General features: G+C 38.1%; 1 long non-coding RNA gene across 1 annotated transcript; it reads right to left on the minus strand.

Moving 5' to 3' along the window:
• Positions 1-4,858: 4,858 nt before the first annotated feature.
• On the minus strand, positions 4,859-15,846 carry LOC117914339. The gene is made up of 2 exons (XR_004651260.1): positions 14,967-15,846; positions 4,859-5,698 (listed from the first exon to the last, which is right to left on the minus strand). It is a non-coding gene; the product is annotated as an uncharacterized LOC117914339 (long non-coding RNA).
• Between the last annotated feature and the right edge of the window lie 6,203 nt (positions 15,847-22,049).

Genomic DNA, 22,049 nt, shown 5'->3' on the forward strand with positions numbered 1-22,049 from the left:
CCAGGGTGAGTTTCAAATGTCATAGAAAACATATGACATTGTTAATATCAATACCGAAAAGCTCTAATCTTAATCCTCATCAGTCATAGAATAATTAGAGACATAATTAGGATTTTGTAATATAGGACCGCACTCGATAGAGGATAATTGTCTTCCATTATCATTTGCATTTTCTTGCGCAATACACAATAAGAAAAGTTGTGCTCTACAAATTACCATTCTATTGTCCTCCTCCTATATTTCGTGGAGGTTATTTCATGGCATTCCGAAGGAATGACGTCGTGGAAATAGAGCCTGCAATGCACACAACTCTTTGATGGGTATGTTAGACTCATTCATGTGTTGAACTCATTCATTATGCACAACTGCATAGTATTCTCTTCTATTTGAGATCCATAAGTGACGTAAATATATGGACCCAATAATACCAATGTCGGTTATAACGCCGATGAGCTCAAATTATTTGTTGAATTGAGTCTCTCATTGTTTGCAACCATGTAGTATGCTACAAGGGATGTGCATAGTGTCAATTTATAAGGGCTTAAATTTATTTTTGAAGGCCATAACAATTGCAAATTTAAGGGTCGAATTTAAGTCTAATTTATTTACTTACATAGTGACCAATGTTTGGGTACTTGGCTAACAAGATCTACATAGTGTTGTATATGGATGTGACATTTTTTCAATCTTACCACCAACATTGATAAGATTCACATATTGCTTGTGTTAAGGGAATCGAATATATTCATTCCAAAAGCCTTGCAGGATAGTACAATATGAGGACATAGATTAGGTGAAATAGACTTTGGTGTGAAAAAAAAATAAAAACTATATTTTACAATTGACTTAAAAAGAAACGGTTCACTGTAGCACCACTATTCACTTTAAATCTAACTTCACAATTACACTTCTATCAGCCACACGTATCTTAATTCAAAACCACACATAATTGTTGTACCTTTTTTTTGTATTAGAAGTAGGCCCTTAGGCCAATCTTACAAGTCTTCAAAGTCTATAAATGATATAACCTTTCAACACCATTGCTTGGTTCTATGCACCGTCTAAACAACCTTGATTAGACTATAAATGAGTATATGTGATAAATGAATGACATCTTTAATATGCAATTTCTGTGTATTGCTTCTATATTTCCTTTGTGGATGATGCATTTGGCTCTTGAAAGAAATTTTCTACTACATAAATTTTTCAAGTGGGTACACCTTTAAGATTTAGGTGTGACTAAATATGCAACGCTGCAACTGTACAAAAGTGAAGGTTTGTCTAATTTGCTCCAGTTCTTTTTGCACTTAACATGATTTTGTGCTAAACACTACTGCATGTGCTTTAAGGATCCTTAGGAACCATTTGGAAACTCTACTTTCTTACATGTTGCTACCATGATATTTGTAGAGGACTTTTTCTACAGAAACAGTTTACTCAAAATTTTCATTGAATATGTAAGGTTTTTATTACTAATTTATGCTGTACTCCAACCATATTAACTATGGCTATTTTGGAAAAACCATGGGAAACTTTTATCTCTCTCTTTAGCACAGCTAGAGACTCACCATTCCACCTTTAGAATGGACCTTAAGGTGGTGGTCGCCAAGGCATTTGACCAGGATTTGGAGCCTAGGTACATGTTTAAATGCCTTATTCACCTTATTTAACATATTCAAATGTAAGAAATGACATTAGATGAGATTGAACTTACAACAAAGAGAGGGAATCTAACCTCCTTTGAAGAGAACAATTGGATAGGCAACCATGTACATTCTAACCCTTTGCCCTGTTAATGCGGGAGAATACTTGACTTTCTTATATTTAAATACTTGTTTATTAACGTTAATATTTGTTGGTGTTTTATCCTTAGATGATGGATGTCTATTGTTGGATGCTACATTATGAAGACCTAACTCATTAAAAATTGTACACATGTTGCATAAAGAGATGATCAAAGTAGGTTCACACGTTCAAATTATTTTATTTCAAGAGATGGTCATCCATACACAAAACAAGTACCTAATGAAAAACTACATCATCACATGCTTTGAACAATAAATATATGAATGGAAGTCACCATCCACAAGTATAAATGAAGTGCTAAATGAACAATTACCCATTACTAATTTAGTTTCATATATTTTTCCTTTTCTGTTTGTAAACATAATGATGTCACACAATGTTCATAGGTTTGCTTACCGATTCTTATGTAAAACCATTGGACTCTCCTAGTGTACAATCTCTTAAAGAAGAGAATCTGATGGCTTGACCCTTGTTGGGGTAGGAAGAAAAATCAAATGACATCAATGATTCAAAATTCTAACCCTTTATATAAATGGATTCTAATGATCGAAACATCGATTGTCTTTGAATTTCCCTAACAATTTTTTTGACTTGTTCAAACATACAACCTTATTTTTCCATGTTTCAATCAAATGTTGTGTTAACTCTCATTGCACATAAGAGGATGAGCCTGATATCGACTTGAGCACTTTCATGCCTAATGTCACTTGTCTGGCTAATGAGTAAGTTTTTCTCATATGCATATGCACTGGATTCCTATTTCCAACTTTAAGTAATTTAATATTCCTGATTAAAATTGGTAAAGTTTTTACATGTGTTTTCATTCAACTCGTCATAGGAATGATTGCAGTGTATTTGTGATGAAGTTCATGGAGCATGGAGTCATGATCGACGGGCGTAAGTTGTAAGTTGGTTTTCTTGTTGGTGTCATATATATAAGAATATGCCTTAATTTCAGAATTTTCAAATGTGCTCAGTAAACTTGTATCATTGCAGGTGAAAATGAAGAAGTATGGGTTGAAGATTCTTGGGAGATTGTTGTTTTTCTGAGAAAAAAAAAATGTGAATCATCATATGTTCGATAACAAATGAGGCCAAGCGACTAGATGTGCAATCCATTGTACACTGGAGTTGTACAGTTAATTTTTGCAGACATGGACTGGACTCTTAGCATGAAGTTCTTCTTATCTCTTAAAATTTTACATTACATTCACATCCTCCATACAGTTACTATATACACAGATACATACAGTTTTTGCAATCATTACACATGCAGGTTTTTGTAGTCATTCTAGTGGCGCATTTTATTGGGTTTTTGAGATCTCTTAGGAATAGTTTGTAATACATTGGAATTATGGCCGTTATCTTTTGCCATATTATTTCCACTTAGTGATTACACGGCATAATGTTCACCTTTTGTGTAATACATTGGAAGGGAACTGTTTAAAAAAGTTGGTGTCTGTTCATGGTGGTGATCCCATGTGAATTAAGCAATCCCCATTTAATGATAATCAGTGGACTTCCAGCATATTCTGAGACACTGATTTGAAGCAAAACAAGGCAATGTAACTGATGAAGAGTAGAGGTCTAAACTAGAAACCAAGCCAGTGAATCAGGGTAGGTTCTCAGTATAGTCATATTAGTTATTTACAGTTGTCTTCATGAATCAAGATTTAAGAAAATAAAGCATGGAAGTAAATGAGAGGAAACACACCTTTTCCATTTTGGTGTTTGGGTGTTTGAATCTTGGGTATTCGAATGTCCTTTGAAGTATTGTTAACAGGCAAGATTGTAACATCCACTTCCAGTGTGTGCTCTCCCCATCATTATGGACAAGAAGGAATAATTCAGTGAGGACTACATAGAGTCCAACAGTCTAGAACTTCAACAAGGTTTAGTTTTCCTTTGGATGCCATACTTTTGTTTGGATGCTCAGTAAGCACATTAGAGGGAAGTTTAGTTTAGATGCATGGAGGCTTCGATGCAGATCATAAAGGATACTTCTCATCCTAGGGTAGCAGTTAAAACCATAGAATACATTATTGTGTCCCGTCTCCACTGAAATATTTTATATTTTTCCTTATTCTTAACTAGGTTACTTATTAAAAATGAAAATAAAAATAGCAAACAAGAAACAATAAATAACAAAAAGATATAATAAATTAGAAAATGAAAAGTTATCCTTAAAAACCGCTATGAAAAAAATACAATAGGAGAAATAAAAAATGTCAAATATTTCACGCCTAACCAATCACTTAGGTTTATGCAGGATATTGTTTTAGTTTCTATTTTGGAGCTGAACCAGGCAATATCAAAATTAGGAATTAAGCACACCCCTTACCTCAAAGGGATACTAGCAGCTAGGGAGGAAAGACACACACAAGATATCAATTAGGTTACACCTAGGATATTGTTCCAATCTCCTATTCCTTGGATGTTTCAGGGCAACACCAAATAAGGAGTGAGGTACATCCCTTACCTAATCCAAACACAAAGATAACATAAGAATGCACCATTCAGTATATACCAGCTGTCAGAAAGCTAAAAGCTAGACTAAGATCCTTAGGCTCCATCACTTGCAGGCAGGCATCAAAAGAAAAATAAAAGAGCAACAACTTCTCTTGCAGGCCAAAGGGCATGCAGCCTCACATATTCATGACACCATGGCCTACTACCTTGGAGGAATGTAAAAGTCTTTAGGTCATAGTAGCAGAGTCAGCTATGCATGCATTTTAAAATGCAAGATCACATCTGTGTAGGTATCTTTATCTTTTAACTTCAAGAGGACATATATCAAAACTCAATAACCAAGCCCCATTTGACAAGCTTCTCATAGTCTAAATGCTTTTCTTGACTGTTCAAGCCTTTGGAGCTTAAAAGCCCTTTCCAAACAGTTGGACGCAAGTTCTTTTGCAGAAGAGCTCAAAGCAGATTTCAAAGTTGAAGTTCTATTTTTACTTTTTACTATATCAAATAGAAGGGCCTTCTTTGCACAGATACATACGAAGAATTACAGATGGAGGATTTTCATGCAATCAATTTTGCACAAGACTGCTTGAACTAATAGATGTCTTCATTAATATTTATCAAGAACATAAGATCAAGAGAAGCATAGTGCAAAAAGAAATACAAAGCTACAAAGAAAGGGTTGATACATATTACTTGAAAGTATTGTTTAGTCATTAAATTATACTTCAGGGTAGGAGCATGAACATACCTCAGCTATGCTGTGCTCTCAACATGCCTCCTTCCAGGTTGTGATGAACATTCTCATAGAATCATTAGCAAGCAAAAAATCTGCTTCATTCAGATTGCCAAGCTCTTTTTTCTCATTTTCACAGTCCACTGAAAGAGGATCCAGTTATAATTTACTTCTTTTAGGCAATTTGAGGTATTTTGGAACAGTGCAACTTGGGTTGCTGGACTTTCTTTTCCTTCTAAAGGGCCTAGTATTCTCACTGTGCATTGAACTGCCACTAGCAGAAGGGTTTCCCTCTGTTTCACCTTTCAATCCAAATCGGGTCATCTCTTCAATTGATGATGGATAAGGGCAGCACTGTCACAAGTTTTGGTATTTGGTGATGAAAAATTGCTATTGCTGCACCCATCAATGTCTTCCTCGCTCTTTTCATATTTATGATCATCACTACCATCCTCCTCTGAAGATGATGAAACAAATATTGTGTGTTTACGACCAAAATCATCATGCTCTGAGGCAAATGACTTGACACACTGGGATATGGCACTGGAGCAGTCATCCAACTTATTTTTCTGTGACGACAGAAGAGGGTGCTTCTTGATTTTCTTATCAGAAATCTGTTTGAAGTGACCCGTGACATTTAAAGTCACATGTCCTCATTTCCTAGCTTCACAAACAAAAGTAACATGCACACTATGATCAAAAGGTAGAAATTCAATTAGATAAACAATATCTGAATAATTTTCAGTTTGCATTCATTAAGGCAGATGATGAACACAATTGCACCAGCACATAAAATGTAACAACACCACCAATGATAAAAAAAAAAAAAAAAAAAAAAGGACAGCATAAGACTTCACATTCTGATCCACTGCAAGTTCCATTCTCAAAAATTACCATACCATAAGAAACTTAACTAAACTATAAATTCAAGTCATAAAAAGGGTCAAATTTGCAGAAACAATCCATTCTTGAAACTGAAAGTCCTATCCTTTTAGCTGTTAATTAGACATGCAAATCATATATAGATACAGAAATTGGTACATAAAAATTAGGAAAAATATGACTAATGCATCGAACAAGTATGATTCATAGGGGGTTGGTGACCAGTTGTGCTACTAGGTGTGGGTATTTTTACACATAAAATCCATGAATAAAAGAAAAAGAACATGTCAAAAGAATATAAGCTGACCCTTGAGGCCTGGCTCAAGTGATTAAGTTCAAGTCCTAATGGGGACAAAAATTTATCTATATATATAGGTAAAGAAGTAATTTATTAAAAAGGAAGAGCACAACAAAGTACATGGGAAATATACAAAGAGCGCCTAAGAAAACAACAGAAAAAATGAGCCAAGGAATAACCAAGGCCAGATTACAACAAATACCTCCCTCCCTTAATATATATAATATAATATAATATAAGCTAAAACAACCAATAGAACCAAAAAAGGACATAACAGTCGGATGTTTATTAGAAATGTAGTTATGTATGCTAACATCGTCTAATTATGTACTATTATTGTAAACCACACATTAAAATGTGGCAAAAGATTTTGGGATATATTGGAAAACAAAAGTGAACTCATACATTTTGAAACATTTAAAGAGGGAGCTAAAAAAAAAAAAAGGAAAAGATAGAAAAGAATGAAAAAGTGACAAAAAAGAGATCGAGACAAATATCCCAATTCTTCCACCACAACAATCATATGATACGTCAATGGTATCCAAGCCTTTTATTATTATTATTATTATTATTATTATTATTAGAGTATCCAAGCCTTTTTATGTAAGCCAACATCAAAATTTAAAATTTGTAGTTATAACTATAATGCAGAATGTGGTTATGAACACAACAAAAGAACATTATATTATGAGTATCAATCCAACGTATGGCAATTTGCAACAGTTAAGAGATGAGTGTATGTGGCAAAGATAATATAAAAATCCATGAGAGCTGCAATTACAACCATTAAAATCAAAAAGTTGATTCATACATCATTCAGGCTTGTCAAATACCATGGAACAGAAACATTAAAAACTAAACAAAGAAGAATGAGGAGATTGCCTTGATGTGATCATGGGAAAGATATCTAGGGCATGTATTTTGTTCAAAAATATACATAGGACCATTCAGCTGAGAAAACATTTTGGCAGGGATGAAAACAAGGGGGAGAAGAAGAAAAACAGGAGGAAAAACAGGGAGAACTTTCATGGATGCCTATGCATAATGCATCTGACTTGGGTTGAGAATGAAAAGTTCATGCACATTCATCAACTCCCACAAACATAGATAAATAAATAGGATTTGTTATATTTATGTCATGTTTACTGAACTTTTGAGGAAAGGGAATAAAATGAAGGGAAATTAAAATGGAAGGAAAGGGAATGAAAAGAATCAAAATTAGAAATCCTATGTAAGTGTTAACTAGAATATCATGAAACAGAATGGGAATGGATCTACTTATCATAGTGTCCTTATACAAAGAGATAAGATATTTTAACATTAATATAATTTTTTAAAAATAATCTTCGTATGAATGTTAAATCTCAAGATGATTATGTCTTCATATATATAGTTAAAATGAAATTTTACATTTTATTACTTAAAATAATTATTATGAAGATATTTTTAATCTTCTTTACAGCAATTTCATAAGTGATTATTAATATTTACATAAGTAAAATAAAATGGATGTAAAAATATTGTTCATTAATTTACCTTATATGTGCTCCTCACTATTTTAATATTACTTAATATACAACTATCCTAAATGTAGTAAAAAAAATTAATATTCAGCCAAATAAATTAAAATATGAATTAGATTAGAACCTGCACCTTTCACTGATTCCAAATTTAAGTAGACACTTGGAATGGAGGGAAAGGGAATAAACACTTGGAATGGAGGGAAAGGGAATGACTCTTGTTTCTTTAAACATGTCATTAAATATAAAATACCATACACTTAAAGAGTACATCTGTAGACTCATCTAACTTATAGGGTACACTTATGGAGTTGTCAGTAGTTGCATTCACCCTTCGCTATTGGATCGGCTTCTATAACTTCACAACCAACTCCAAAGTATTTCATTTTTAAGTGCTTCCAATATTTTGTGGAGCAGTTACAAGGAAATTGAACCATTAGCTGTAATGACACATTGAGAAGCACTTACACCATGATTGAGTAAACACCTTTTTTTTTTTTTTTGATAAGTAAAAGAAAGCATATATTAAAAAGTGTTAGCTCAAAGGCACGACAACGAGCACACGGAGTATACAAGACAGGCCATAAGGCCAGCAAAAAAGAAGAGAGAAAATACCTACCCCCTAACACCACAAAGTGCTAAAAAGCACAACCCAAACCAAAAGAAACCCTAGAAGCCTAGCAAAATTCCCCATAAACCTCCAGAAAACCAACCCCCATAACCCAGAAGGCCACGAAACAAACAACCTTAACCGGAAGGAGACATTGATACCCCACTGCCCCTCCCTCTTCCCCTGGTTGAGAGAGGCGAGCGAAAATAATTGACCGAGCAATCAAGCTTGCAAAGCTCTCTCTCCAAATGAGTAACCAACAACGATTTCTTCTTTCTTTTCACGACCTTTTCTTGATTCCAATTTTCTCATGAGGGAACTGATTTCCTTCTCAAACCCCTCCACAGGCAAACCCAAAAAGTTACCAAACATAACAAACTTTTCGAGGAGGCTAAAAGAGTCAGGGTTTTCCTCATTTGAAGTGTTACACCACTCCAAAGCATTTACGGCCTCCACCTCCTCTACCCTGAAATCCAAATCCTTTCCCGAAGAATCCGTCACTGTACTTGCTGTCAGGTCCACCAACCTTCCATCTTGGAGCAGAATTTTAGTGGCTGGAACCCCAACCCTGGAGACCCCATGGAAGTCCCTGCTCTTGCTGTACACGTTGTGCCAAGAGAGGAGGATCCAGTCGGAGAAGGGATCGAAGAGGGGGGAGAAAACCTACTGCTTCTGCCACGAGTACCTCATCGACTCCCGAATTCCACTCCATCAGTTCCTGAAGCTTCGCTTGAACAAGAGGATCAGCAAGTGAAAGCCCTTGTTGCACCAACTTAACAGCAGACCCACAGTCAAGGGGCTGGGTTTCCAAGAACGAAGGGCCCAGAGCCTGATTCCCCACAGCCAAAGCATCTCTGGTCTGGCCCAGAGAGAAGCCAAAAATCCCTTTAACCTCCCTTGCGTCTCCAGTAGACCCATAGCCTAGCAAGTCAGAAGGCCCAAGGGCCTTTCCTTTGACCAAGTTTGAAAAATCTAACATTCCTTGTGAGAGACAGCTCCCTCTCACGTCGCTCTCACATCTGCCACCATGCACCACTTCTCCCACATGTCTTCCCATTTCTCCCTCCACTCTCTAAGTTGCACGTGGAAAAACCACCCCTTCTTCCCTAACCTCTGCACTTCTAAGCGTCCCCTTTGGTGCCACCCTAGACAGGTATGGCCCAAATTCCCACCAGAGTTGGCCAGAATAAACTAAGTCTCTGTCCACAACCAGAACTTGATTCCGCTCCTTTCTCCCACAGGATTGAACAAGAAGCCTAGCCAATTTAAGGTGTCATCTCTGCTCAGTCTCCACATCCACCGTCACAAAGCCCCCACAAGTGTTGCCCAATCTCTTGAAAAAATTTGTTCCCCATAGATGAGCTGGTAAACCCAGCACCCTCACCCACACTTCACTACCTCAAGTGTTTTTACTAAGGCAACCCACTTTTGGCCCCCACCATTCCAATTGTAAAAATACCTACCTTCAAACAAACCAGGCCCCATCAACCACACCTTTTGGGCCTCAAAAACATCCTCAAACACGAATAAAATGAGGACCACCCAACAGAACAAGATGCAAGTCACCTTTCAAGCCCCAAGCCTGCCGAGCCCAACACTTCAGTGAATGCAAACCAGGCGCACCTTCTGAAGGGTGATCCCACCTACCCCACCAGACACTTCCTGAGAGAGTCCAGTTTGTTAGAAACCTCCTCTACCTCACTCTCTATCCACACCTCATCACCCACAAAACTCTTGCCTCTCTCCAGCATCTCTGCATAGGACACAGACTTTGGCAGCTCGAGACCTCTCTTTTCTTTTTCCACCCAAAGCCTCATCAGCTCCTTAAGCTCCTCCTCCGGCCTTAACTCAGGGGCAACACCACTCCTAAATTTAGAGGCAAGAATCTTCCAACCCCCATGGGCAGCATTTCTTTCTGGGAAGACCAAAGAGGACCTTTTCTCCTCTATGCACACAGCTGAACACAGTAGAAATCTCCCTACTTTGTTGCTGCGCAACATCAAACTGTAGCCCCTGCCACCTTCACTCCACACCCTTCTGAAAGGCCCCTTTGCCTTCCCAACGTGACACTCTTCCACACCCTCCAGAAGCCTAGCAAGAATCTTTACCCCAAACTTGATCCAAGAGGAAAAATCTCGCCCTCTCTCTACAATCCTTCCCACCACCTTACCATTAACTGTTTCCAAAGCAATTTCAAAGGACTTTTGAGCCTACCTCAAACCAGCACCTTCCACCAAGAGCAACCTTATTCACCTTAGCCTCTTCCATCGCCTCAACCATATCCACACCCTACTCAGCGTAGAAACCCCAGAGCAACTCCATCCCCATTGAATATCTCTAAACCAAACTAGATTTAAACAGGCTCCCAACAACAAGACCAAACAAATTTAAGGCTGATTGACTAGACTCTATTAGTGCCAGTACCAAACTTTCTCAAAAAATGGGGTTATTTATATTAAAATGTAGCAATAGTAAGAAATGTATTGCATACCCCAAGCTTTGAATTTGCACACCAAGCCTTTCCCTCGAATCCCTCCCTGTGAGGGGTCTCTTCTTGGCAATGTACACCAGGAATTCTTCAATAATAATATGTTTACCTTTGCAAGTTTCCATAAACCCAATGAGACGAGGTATTATCTTTGTACTAGTTATCTTAAATACTCCTGATGCATCAGAACTGATTGAAAAATAATGCATGACAAGTGGATGCCATTCCAAAGGCCCCAACCCCCTCATTCTTGCAGATGGCCATTTCCAAATCATACAATGAAGCAATTCTTCAAACCCCAACAAAGCAGTGGATAAATGAATTGACCTTAATTACACAATAAATAAATCAAACAGTAAATAGAGAGGATGAAAGAATTTTAACATAAGAAAAACTTCATTTGATTGCTTTAAAAAGAAAGAAAAAATTGACAGCAGAATTTTGATTCTTATCCTTTCTTTTTTTTTTATTGGAAACGCCACAAAGATATATTGATAGAAAAAAGAAGTACAAGAAGAAGGATGAGAAATCCTCCCACCAAAGACAACTAAATTACAGGATAATACACATAAAACAAACGAACTCCCACTAAGGACCAATCCCTATGGAGTACACACCGCTATCCAATCCAGTTGAATCACATTAAGGGGAGTCCCCTTAAATGCCTTGGAACAGAAAGCCCAAAGGGAAGCAAGGAAAACAATAGAGTCCCAAAGGAACTCTGAATTCCTTGCTTTATCCTCGAAAATCCTTGCGTTTCTTTCCCACCACACAACCCGAATTAGAGCTATGCTCGCAACTTGCCACAAAACTATCCCTCAGAATTACCGAAGCCTTTAAATTTGATGGACATCATGTCATATATGCTCCTTGGGGGAACCCAATCCATCTTAGCTAACTGAAATAACCTGTGCCACAACCTAATCATCAAGGAACAATGAAGAAAAAGATGATCTGCTGATTCCCCGTGCTTCATGCATAGGATACAAATATCAGGACTAAGGGCTTTGTAGGGTCTTCTCACTTGTAACATGTCATTAGTATTCACCTTCTTGTGTGCCACTAACCAGACAAAGGACTTCACTTTAAAAGGAACTTGAGAATTCCACACGAACTTTGAAGGAAAGTCCTGAGGAGATCCAGAAGATTGAGATAATGCTAGAAAAAAGGATTTGACTGAAAAAAGCCCTGAAGAGGATAATGGCCATAATCTGGCATCTGGGACCGAAGGAGAGAGATACAAATCATCAAGAGACCGCATGAGGCCTTCTAAGTCCTCAATCTCAGAATCTGACAGGTTACGGTGGAAATTCAAATTCCACGAGAAAGGCCGAGATGGACCGAGAACTGAAGAAATAGAAATGTTTTTATCCACGACTACTCTAAATAGTCTTGGATATTGGGTTCCCAAAGGTTGGTCCCCCCACCACAAATCTTCCAAGAACCGAATTCTTTCCCCGTTTCCTACCACATACTGAGTAATCAAAGAAAACCCCTGAAAGACTTGAGCAATAGCCTTCCAAGGACAGCGATGTGACCATCTGACTAAAGTGTTAGCATCCCAACCATTAGAGTGTGAACCATAAATGCTTAAAATGACCTGATGCCAAAGAGTTGAACCCTCTCTAGGATACCTCCATAACCATTTCCCTAGAAGAGCGAGATTCCTCCAAGAAATATTCCCCAAACCCAAACCCCCTATTGTCTTTGGTTTGCACACAACATCCCACCTCACTAAATGATCCCTTTTGCCTTCCTCAACCCCTGACCATAAAAAATCCCTTTGCAACCTCTCGATTTTTGCAGCCACTGAAGCGGGAATTTTAAATAAGGAAAGGAAGTAACTTGGCAAATGGGTAAGGCAAGATTGTATAAGAGTTATCCTCCCCCCGAAGGATAAGTAGGCCTTTTGCCACCCATCTAATCTACTTGAGATTCTCTCAATCACTGGATCCCAAAAGCCACACGCCTTAGGGTTCCCGCCCAAAGGGAGACCCAGATAGAGAATAGGCCATCCGAACGCCTTACAATCAAGCATCACAACCAATCTTGAAAGATGAGCCTGATCAAGATTGATGCCATAAATACTACTCTTGTTAAGATTGACCTTGAGCCCAGAAATGTGCCCAAACACTAACAAAAGACTCTTCAGAGTCTGCAGCTCTTCCTCCCTTGAGTTAGAAAAGAATATGGTGTCATCAGCAAATTGCAAATGGGACACCCTAGTTCTATTTCTACCCACCCTGAAACCCTCCATCATATTTCTTTCCTCAGCTCTCATAAGCATCCTACTCAGTACATCTGCGACTAAAGTAAACAAAAAAGGGGATAAAGGGTCGCCTTGTCTTAATCCTCTTGATGCCTTAACCCACCCTTTAGCGCTACCATTCACCAAGATTGCATAAGATACCGAAGATAAACATCCACTCATCCATTTCCTCCATCTAGGATTGAACCCCTTCTTTTCTAACACATGATCCAAAAAATCCCACTTCACGTGATCGTATGCCTTTTCAAAGTCTATTTTGAATACAACGCCTTCCTCCCCTGACCGTCTTCTCTCGTCCACTATCTCATTCACTATAAGAACCGCGTCCAATATTTGTCTCCCTTGAACAAAAGCGCCTTGAGTATAGTGGATGGTCTCATGTAGAACCCCTCTTAGACACCCTGAGAGCACTTTGGCTATTATCTTGTAGAGACTAGTGATCAAACTAATGGGTCTAAAGTCTGATATTCTCTTTGACAAACTCTTTTTGGGTAATAGAACAATGAAAGAGGCATTAATGCTTTGATTGATAATTCCGCTCCTATGAAATTCAGCGAACACTCTCACCAACTCCTCCTTAATCACATCCCAACACTCTTGGAATACGGCAATAGTAAAGCCATTTGGCCCAGGAGCCTTGTCCCTATCCAACTGAAAAATAGCCTTAGAAATCTCTTCTTCAGTGAAAGGGGAGTCTAACCTTAACGCACTCTCTTCCGAAATAGGGGACCAATCTTATCCTTTTTTTTTGCTTCCATTTCTTAAAAATAAAGACCCATTTAAAAATGCCTAAGGATCATGTAGATTTGCACCCTCAAAGGTAGTCAGAGTCACACAACCAATCAAGTTTATGCAGTGTTTCAAAAGTACTATGTATAACATTTGTGACACAATGCAAGAACATTTTTGCTGGGTCTACCTTATCTTTGCTGGACCAGGATTCTTGAATTTTTCTGTAGATACAGTTCTATCAGTCTCATTCTCTCCCATTTTCTCTCATTCCCTCTCATTCCCGCTCATTCCCCCTCATTCCCTCTCCCTCCCCCTCCCCTTCCCCCTCCCCTTTTCTCACCTAATAAGAGAGCGAGAAAAGGTATACACATTGTATACAAACAGTCTCATTCATTTTCTCTCTTTGTGCTTATCCCCAAAACAATGAAATTCAATATTCTAACCATTGTTTCTCCCATCCAGTAAATTCATTTTTCACTGCCAACCAAGGTTAACCTCAAGTTTGCTTGCTAGAAAACTGGGGAAAATAAAAGAATGGTATTATGTTTTCGGTTGTTTTGGCTTCTAGAAACTGAAAAACTTATTCAACTAAGTCAGATTTGTATACCACAGTTGTGCGAGAGTTCATAGTTCTGTCAAAGACAAGACATTAAAAGCTCTAGTATAAAGTTTACATCTCTTTTCTTAACCTGCATCTCCTAAGCAACCAAACAGAACATTTTCCCCTCTCTTTATAGTCTCCTCACAGAACTCTAACTTCCTGTATTTGGATTCATTTTCTTGTTCTAAACTTCCTCTGCAATTGGTTGCTGAGGAAACCAAGGGAATAAAAAGAAAATAATTAAATGCAGCTAGATCATATTTTTTGTTTCTCAAACAATAAAACTTAACTCAGCTCAATATAGTAGAGGCTTTATTATCCAGAATCCTTGATATAAGTTTGCTTTCAAAATTGGTTTTTGCTTTTCCTACAACTCCTCAACAATTCAACTAATCTTTACTCAATTTAATAGTTTGGAGAAACCAACACCCTCTTAGTTTTCAAATTGTAGTCGGTTACTTTCACTATACTTTCTTCGCAAACACAAAAAAAAATAAAAAATAAAAAATAATAATAATAATAAAATTCAAAGAAGAACAAAAAGGAAACTTGCTTTACCTTTCCCTCTATGACTATAAGGCTGTGATGAGACAAAACCTCCTGCATCTGAAACCCTAACGATTCCAAGAATCAACGTGGAGTGCCAACAACAACGATTGAGACACCTTCCACGCTGATACACTTTCACAGGCAGCAATAATGTTGTGGTGAGCCTTGACGACAGCACCATCGACCCTGTCCAAAGCCTCCTTGCTCTGCTTAGGAGGTTGAGGCCTGAACCCTGTAAAATTAGTATTTTTTATCAGAAAACTAGGGTTTTGAATTGGCAAATTAGGGTTTTGGAGGTATGGGAGGGTTGGCTTGGGAAGTAGGATTTTGGATGTAGGGATTTCTTTATGGACAAAATTATTAGGAGTTGGAGGTAGTGATCGTGGTGGCAGCACTGCCCTGCCACCACCGCCACCGGTGGTGGGGCAATAGCAAGGAGGGTGACGTTTGTACATGGCAAAATCAATTGAAGAGGGAGGAGAGGGTTTAACCCCAGGTGTTTTGAATTTATCTATGGGACAACTATGCTTTTAGCCTTGCTGGGCCAAGATTCACATAACACCCAAATTTGAGCCCAAGACCTAACAAATTGGTGGAAATTGACCAAAAGGATATTATCATTCAATAATCACTAAAATACCCTTGATCGTTAAAAAATTAAAAACAAAAAACAGAAAATTAGGTTGAAAATCCAAAAATCCATGTTGGAATGGTGATCTAGATCCCGAGAATGCATGAATTTTTTTCGTTTTTTGAAGATGTCATCTTTGTTGAAGACATGAAATTCAAAATCCCCAAATGTGTTTTCTCAGGAGGCATGAAAAATCTCAAATTGAAGCCCTAGCTTGGACATCCAGAGATTGAAATTTTCATCTTTTTTTTTTTTTTTTTTTTTGATAGGAAACGACAAAGGCATATATTAATATAAAGGAAAGTACAAGAGAAGGATGAGGAATCCTCCCACCCAAGAAAAACAAAACTGCAATGAAACAAATGCGAGAAAATACAAAGTAGGTACAGACAACTGCTATAAGTTAGGCCAACCCAATGGAGTTGCAAGCCGCTAACCAATCAAGGTGTATCACATTAAGGGGAATCCCCTTAAAAACCTTAGAACAAGAAACCCAAAGAGAAGCAAGGAAATGAATCATGTCCCAAAGGTTCTCTGAATTCCTTGTTTTATCCTCAAAAATCATTGCATTTCTTTCCCACCACACCACCCATAATAAAGCAATGCACGCAGCTTGCCATAATACAATCCCTCTCTTAGAAGATCCAAAACCATTAAAATTGGTAGATAGCATGTCAAAAATGCTCTTAGGAGGGACCCAATCTATCTTTGTTAACTGAAATAATCTGTACCACAACCCCATCGTCAGAGGGAAATCAAGAAAAAGATAATCTACTGTTTCTCCCTACTTCATGCACAACATGCAAATGTCGGGACTAAGTGCTTTGTAGGGTCTTCTCAACTGTAACATGTCGTTAGTATTTACCTTCTTGTGAGCCACTAACCAGACAAAGGACTTGATTTTGAAAGGGACTTGAGAATTCCAGACTAACTTGGTAGGGAAAACTGAAGGCAAACCAGAAATTTGGGATAAGGCAAGAAAGAAAGATTTGACTGTGAAAAGTCCTAAAGAAGATAAAGACCAAGATCTCTTATCTGGAACCGAAGATGATAAATGTATATGATCAAGAGACCGCATGAGACTTTCTAAATCTTCTATCTCGGGATCGGAAAGGTTACGACGAAAGTTAAAGTTCCAAGAGAAGGGGCGAGTGGATCCGAGAATTGAAGAAATAGGAATGTTTTTATCCATGACTACTCTAAGTAGTCTTGGAAAACGGACCCCCAAAGGTTGATCCCCCCACCACAAGTCTTCCCAGAACCGAATTCTTTCCCCATCTCCTACCATGAACCGAGAAAACTTGGAAAAATCTTGGAAAACTTGTGCAATAGCCTTCCAAGAACAACGATGTAACCATCTAACAACAGTGTTGGCGTCCCAACCATTAGAGTGTGATCCATAAATGCTTAAAATGACCTGATGCCACAACGCTAAACCCTCCCTGGGATACCTCCATAACCATTTCCCTAAGAGAGCGGAATTCCGTAAGGAAATCCTTCCGAGGCCCAAACCCCCTTTCATCTTCGATTTACACACTACATCCCAACTAACTAGATGATCTCTTTTGTCTTCCCCAACCCCAGACCATAAAAAATCTCTTTGCAACCTCTCAATTCTTACTGCCACGGAGGCGGGAATCTTAAACAAGGAAAGGAAGTAACAAGGCATATGAGTGAGACAAGATTGAATGAGAGTTATCCTGCCTCCAAAAGATAAATACACCTTTTGCCACCCATCTAATATGCTCGAGATCCTCGATTGAAATTTTCATCTTCACCAGTCTAGATTGAAATCCTACATTAAAGCCTTAGCTTTGCTTCATTAATCTCTTAGCTTCACCTCATCTTCCCATTCCCATTCACATCCATGGGTGAAAGGGTAATCTATAGAAACCAAAAACCTCCTTTGAAGCCCTAGGTATTGGTTTTCATAAAGCTCCCTCCCGTTCACCTCGCCTTCCCATTCACATCCATTGGTGAAAAGGGCACCTCTGACGAAATAGCTAATAGGTGGTTCAAGTAAATATCACCCTATTCACATATTTAGGTTCTCTATCCATCTGTTTGCATAAGCGTGGGTTGATAAGCACGCAAGGTTGCACAAGAGCTTATGAATAGTTTCTCTGAACTAGACTAATTAATTAATTGGAACTCAAAAGAGTTAGTTAATTAATCAAGACGCAAGTGGGTTGATTAAGTAACTCAAGCCCAAAATGGGCTCAAATTACTCAAGCTTATAGGTAAGCCTATATAAACCCCCTTAAAGGTTTATGGCTTAGAATTTTGTCATTTTGCATACCAGAGAGAGAGGAACCCTAATCGCCATCCCCACAGAGAGGATTCCACCATCCTCATGTGTTAAAATCCAAGAGAGAGGTATCGATTGAACGATCATGAGGTTTTTGAGATTTGCACTATCTTCCTTTTCACCGACTAAAATTGATTTGGAAACATCCAGATCACAAATATGTTATTCTATACATCTAAATATATGCTTTATATTTGATATAGCTTCCACTGTGTAGATCTCAAGATCACTATGATAGTCTTGCATACACCCCAACGATTCAGGGCTCGGAATGAGCAATCCAAGAATTGCAACACATGGGATACTCGAGGGCACCACAATGTAGAAGAAAACCAATTACATCAAAAAAAGAATGCACAAAAGAAAAGAAAAAAAAAAAACAAGACTCAACTTGCTATCAACAAAATGTAGAAGAAAACCAATTACATAAAAAAAGAGAATACATAGAAGAAGAGAAGAAAAAAAAAGATTTAACTTGCTATCAATAAAATTTAGTAATGAACAATTTGCCAACTCCAACGGACCACTCCATAAGGGACTTCATGAAAGCTTCTTTCAATAAACTAAACCCCTTCATCTAGCTTTCAATCCTATTATTTTTGTTTGCAACTTCTTCCTTTATCAAATTCTTGTTTCTCCAATTCTTTGCAAGATAAAACCACAACATTGTGAAGCTAGGATTGCCCCATGCTCCAACACTCCAAATATCCCTCCAATTAGGGATTCAGTGATCGTATATGAAAGAGCAAATGAAATTGGAAGGTGATAGAAGAATCACTATTATGTTTTAGAGATTCGAAATCTTTTGAGAAGCATAGTCACTATGAAGTTTTCATGTTGGAAGGTAGGTGATGGAAGAAGCAAAGGTGAAGAAGGTTTCACTTGGTGGAAGATGTTGGTTTCGAGTAGATTCAAAATCTTTTGAAATTTCATTGGAGTTTGTAAATGGTAAGATAGTGGGAAAGATTGTAGAGAAAGAGAGAAAATGAAGGAAGAAAGAAATGGGGGGTGGTGGGGGGGTTTGTCCTCTTAGATTAGATTTGGGGAAAAGAGTCTTGCCAGGATTTTGGAGGGCATGGAAGACTATCCTATAGGGAAGGTGAAGGAGCCTTTTAGAAGGAAGTGGAATGAGGGTGGAAGGGGCTCCAAGCTTGAGTTGCACAACAACAAAGTTGGAAGATTCTTACCTTGTTCAATTGTGTGCATCGAGGAGAAAAGGTTCTCTCTTGTTTTTCTAGAGGGTAATGTCCCCAAATCTAGGCCTTTGGAGGAGTTTAAGAGCGGGTTAAGCTTCAAGAGGAAAAGGGAGGTGGCAATCTGCTAAAGCCTGCATCCTTTGCAAGGTTGTTGAACAGAGGCAAGAGACTTTTAGGCGATGCAATGTGGATAGAGAGTAAGACCATAGTTTTAAAAGGCTCAAGGTGCACCAAGGTGCAAAGTCCTCCTAGAGCCCGAGGCGCAAGGCTTTGATGAAGTGAGGCACACCCTATTTTACATATATAATTGTGGAATTTCGTTTTTCCTTTTTCAGTCTTTTTACAACTGGTTTTTATAGCTGTTTATTACGTTTGTATTTAATTCTTCTTTATTTATTTAATAGGATTTGAAGTAGAATGTTACCCAATTCCTATCTGTCCTGTTTTTGTTCCCTGAGTTAATGGGAGATTTCTCTCCTCTACCCAAGATTCTAGATAGCTAATTTTAGGAAGTCTTTCTCTACCATGTATGTTAAATACCTACGTAATTTTTATTGAGAAAAATAAGAAGAAAAAGAATAGAGCAGGTTTGTTCCTGACTCTTCTCTCTGGTTCAACAACTCTGAATTAGACCATTTCCTTATGCCTAAATACGGCCCAGCCATCGGAATGGCTACCAAAAAACAAAGTTCAAACTCTGAAGTCACAATTCCAAGCAGCCATGGAGGTATGGACAGCTCCCATCTGCCCATTACAGGTCATAAACTAAATGGGCAAAATTTTCTCCAATGGTCTCAATCCATAATGATGTTTATATGCAGAAAAGGGAAGGATGATTACCTCACTAGTGTTGCATCTCCTCCTGCTAAAGGAGATCTCAAATTCAAAGAATGGAAGACAGAAAACAACATGGTCATATCATGGCTAATAAATTCAATGAACAATGACATAGGAGAGAATTTTCTTCTCTATGAAACCGCAAAAGAAATCTGGGACGCTGCTATAGGGATGTACTTGGACAATGAAAATACAGCGGAGCTATTTGAAATTGAGGGAATTCTTCATGATTTGCGTCAAGGAGATCTCCCAGTCACTCAATATTTCAAACTTCCTACTCATTATTGGCTGCAATCGGATATGTCTGAAACAAATGATTGAGACTGCTCAACTGATGGGGCCAAATACAGAAAAATTGTTGAAAAGAAACAGATACAAGTTCTTATTAGGACTTAATAAGAATCTTGACGAAGTTCAGGCCAGAATATTGGGAATGAAACCTCTTCCCAACATTCGGGAAGTCTTCTCTGAAGTTCATCATGAGGAGAGTAGAAAGAAGTTCATGATGGGGTCTCAAAACTACCAACCAACTGCTGAAAGTTCTGCTCTGGCTGCACAGGGATCACAATTTCAGCATACTGACAATTGACAAAGGAGGCAAGGAAGACCATGGTGCAATCACTACAGAAAACTGGGACGCACCAAGGAGACTTGCTGGAAAATACATGGCAAACCTGTAGATTGGAAACCATCTCGTCCTTAGAATGATAGAGAGAGTAGAGGGAATCATGCCTCAGTTGAAGATAATTCAGCACCCTCTGAATCAAGTCCCTTCAACAAGGAACAATTGGAACTCCTACAAAAAATGATCAATCAATCACAACAGGGTGTGACAACCTCCAATTCGTTGGGTCCAAAACCTTAGCTCAAAAAGATAATTTTATTAATGCTTTAAATGTGAGAAGAGAGAATCCGAGCAATGGATTGTGGACTCGACCTTCAGACCATATGACAGGAGGTGCTTCAAGTTTTCATAAATTATAACCCATGTTCTGATAACTTTACTATTCAAATAGTTGATGGATCTCTCTCAAAAGTTGTTGGTACAGGTTTTGTTGTTATTTCAAAGAATCTAACTCTTGATTCAGTTCTTCTTGTCCCAAATTTAGATTGCAATCTATTGTTAGTTGGTAACGCACTCATGAAAAGATGTATTACTAAATTTTTCCCAAACCATTGTGAATTTCAGGATTTGGATTTGGGGAAGATGATTGGCAGTGTTGAGATGTTTTCGGGACTCTATATTCTCAAGGTCAGTGATAATCCTGAAGGACAACCCCAAAAGGCACTTTGTAAAAAACATTCTCTTTCAATTTCCAGTTCAAATAACGATAGTGTTATTATGCTATGGCACTATCATCTAGGTCATCCAAGTTTTATGTATCTCAAACAGCTTTTTCCTTCATTATTCAATAAAGATTCTAAAGTGTTCTAATGTGAGATTTGTCAATTATTAAAACATGTTCACAGTTCTTATCCCTTTCAATCATATAAGTCATCTCATCATTTTTCTATGACCCATTTAAAAACGTGACAGGTTCTAGATGGTTTGTTTCTTTTGTGGATGATCATGCTGGAATTATCTGGATATTTCTTATGAAGGAAAAATCTGAAGTGGGTCAAATTTTCAAAAATTTTAATAACATGATTTAGACCCAATTCCATACAAAAATTCAAGTGTTGCAAACTAACAATGTTAGAGAATATTTCAACTCCATTATGGGAGATTTCCTCTTAAGCAATTTTATCTCTCCTGTTGTGAATATCAGCCGTTGTGGTGGTGCGTCCTATTCTGAAGGTGTGGTGTTTCCCCTAGAAACCTCTAACCGAAAATTTAAAGACCGGCCTTTCCTTAGGGAAACACTCAGTAACCCTGAGGAGCGTGGTGTCTCAGGTGAGGCTTCGTCCCCAGAGCTAGAACCTTCCACCCTCCCGTTGGAAGGTTTTCAGGTTAAGGGACTTACGCCTAGGAAGATGATCAAGGTTCAGTCAGTTTTGGAGAGTTTGAGGATTAGAATTGTCAGGGATAATGGAAAAGGTGTGGAAGGAGAGAACAAGAGTGCTCTCTCTGCGGACAAGGTTTACTCCAGAAGAAAGAAGAAAAATGACTCTGGAACTCG

This window comes from Vitis riparia, chromosome 5 (genome assembly GCF_004353265.1).
Source record: "Vitis riparia cultivar Riparia Gloire de Montpellier isolate 1030 chromosome 5, EGFV_Vit.rip_1.0, whole genome shotgun sequence".
Taxonomy (NCBI): domain Eukaryota; kingdom Viridiplantae; phylum Streptophyta; class Magnoliopsida; order Vitales; family Vitaceae; genus Vitis; species Vitis riparia.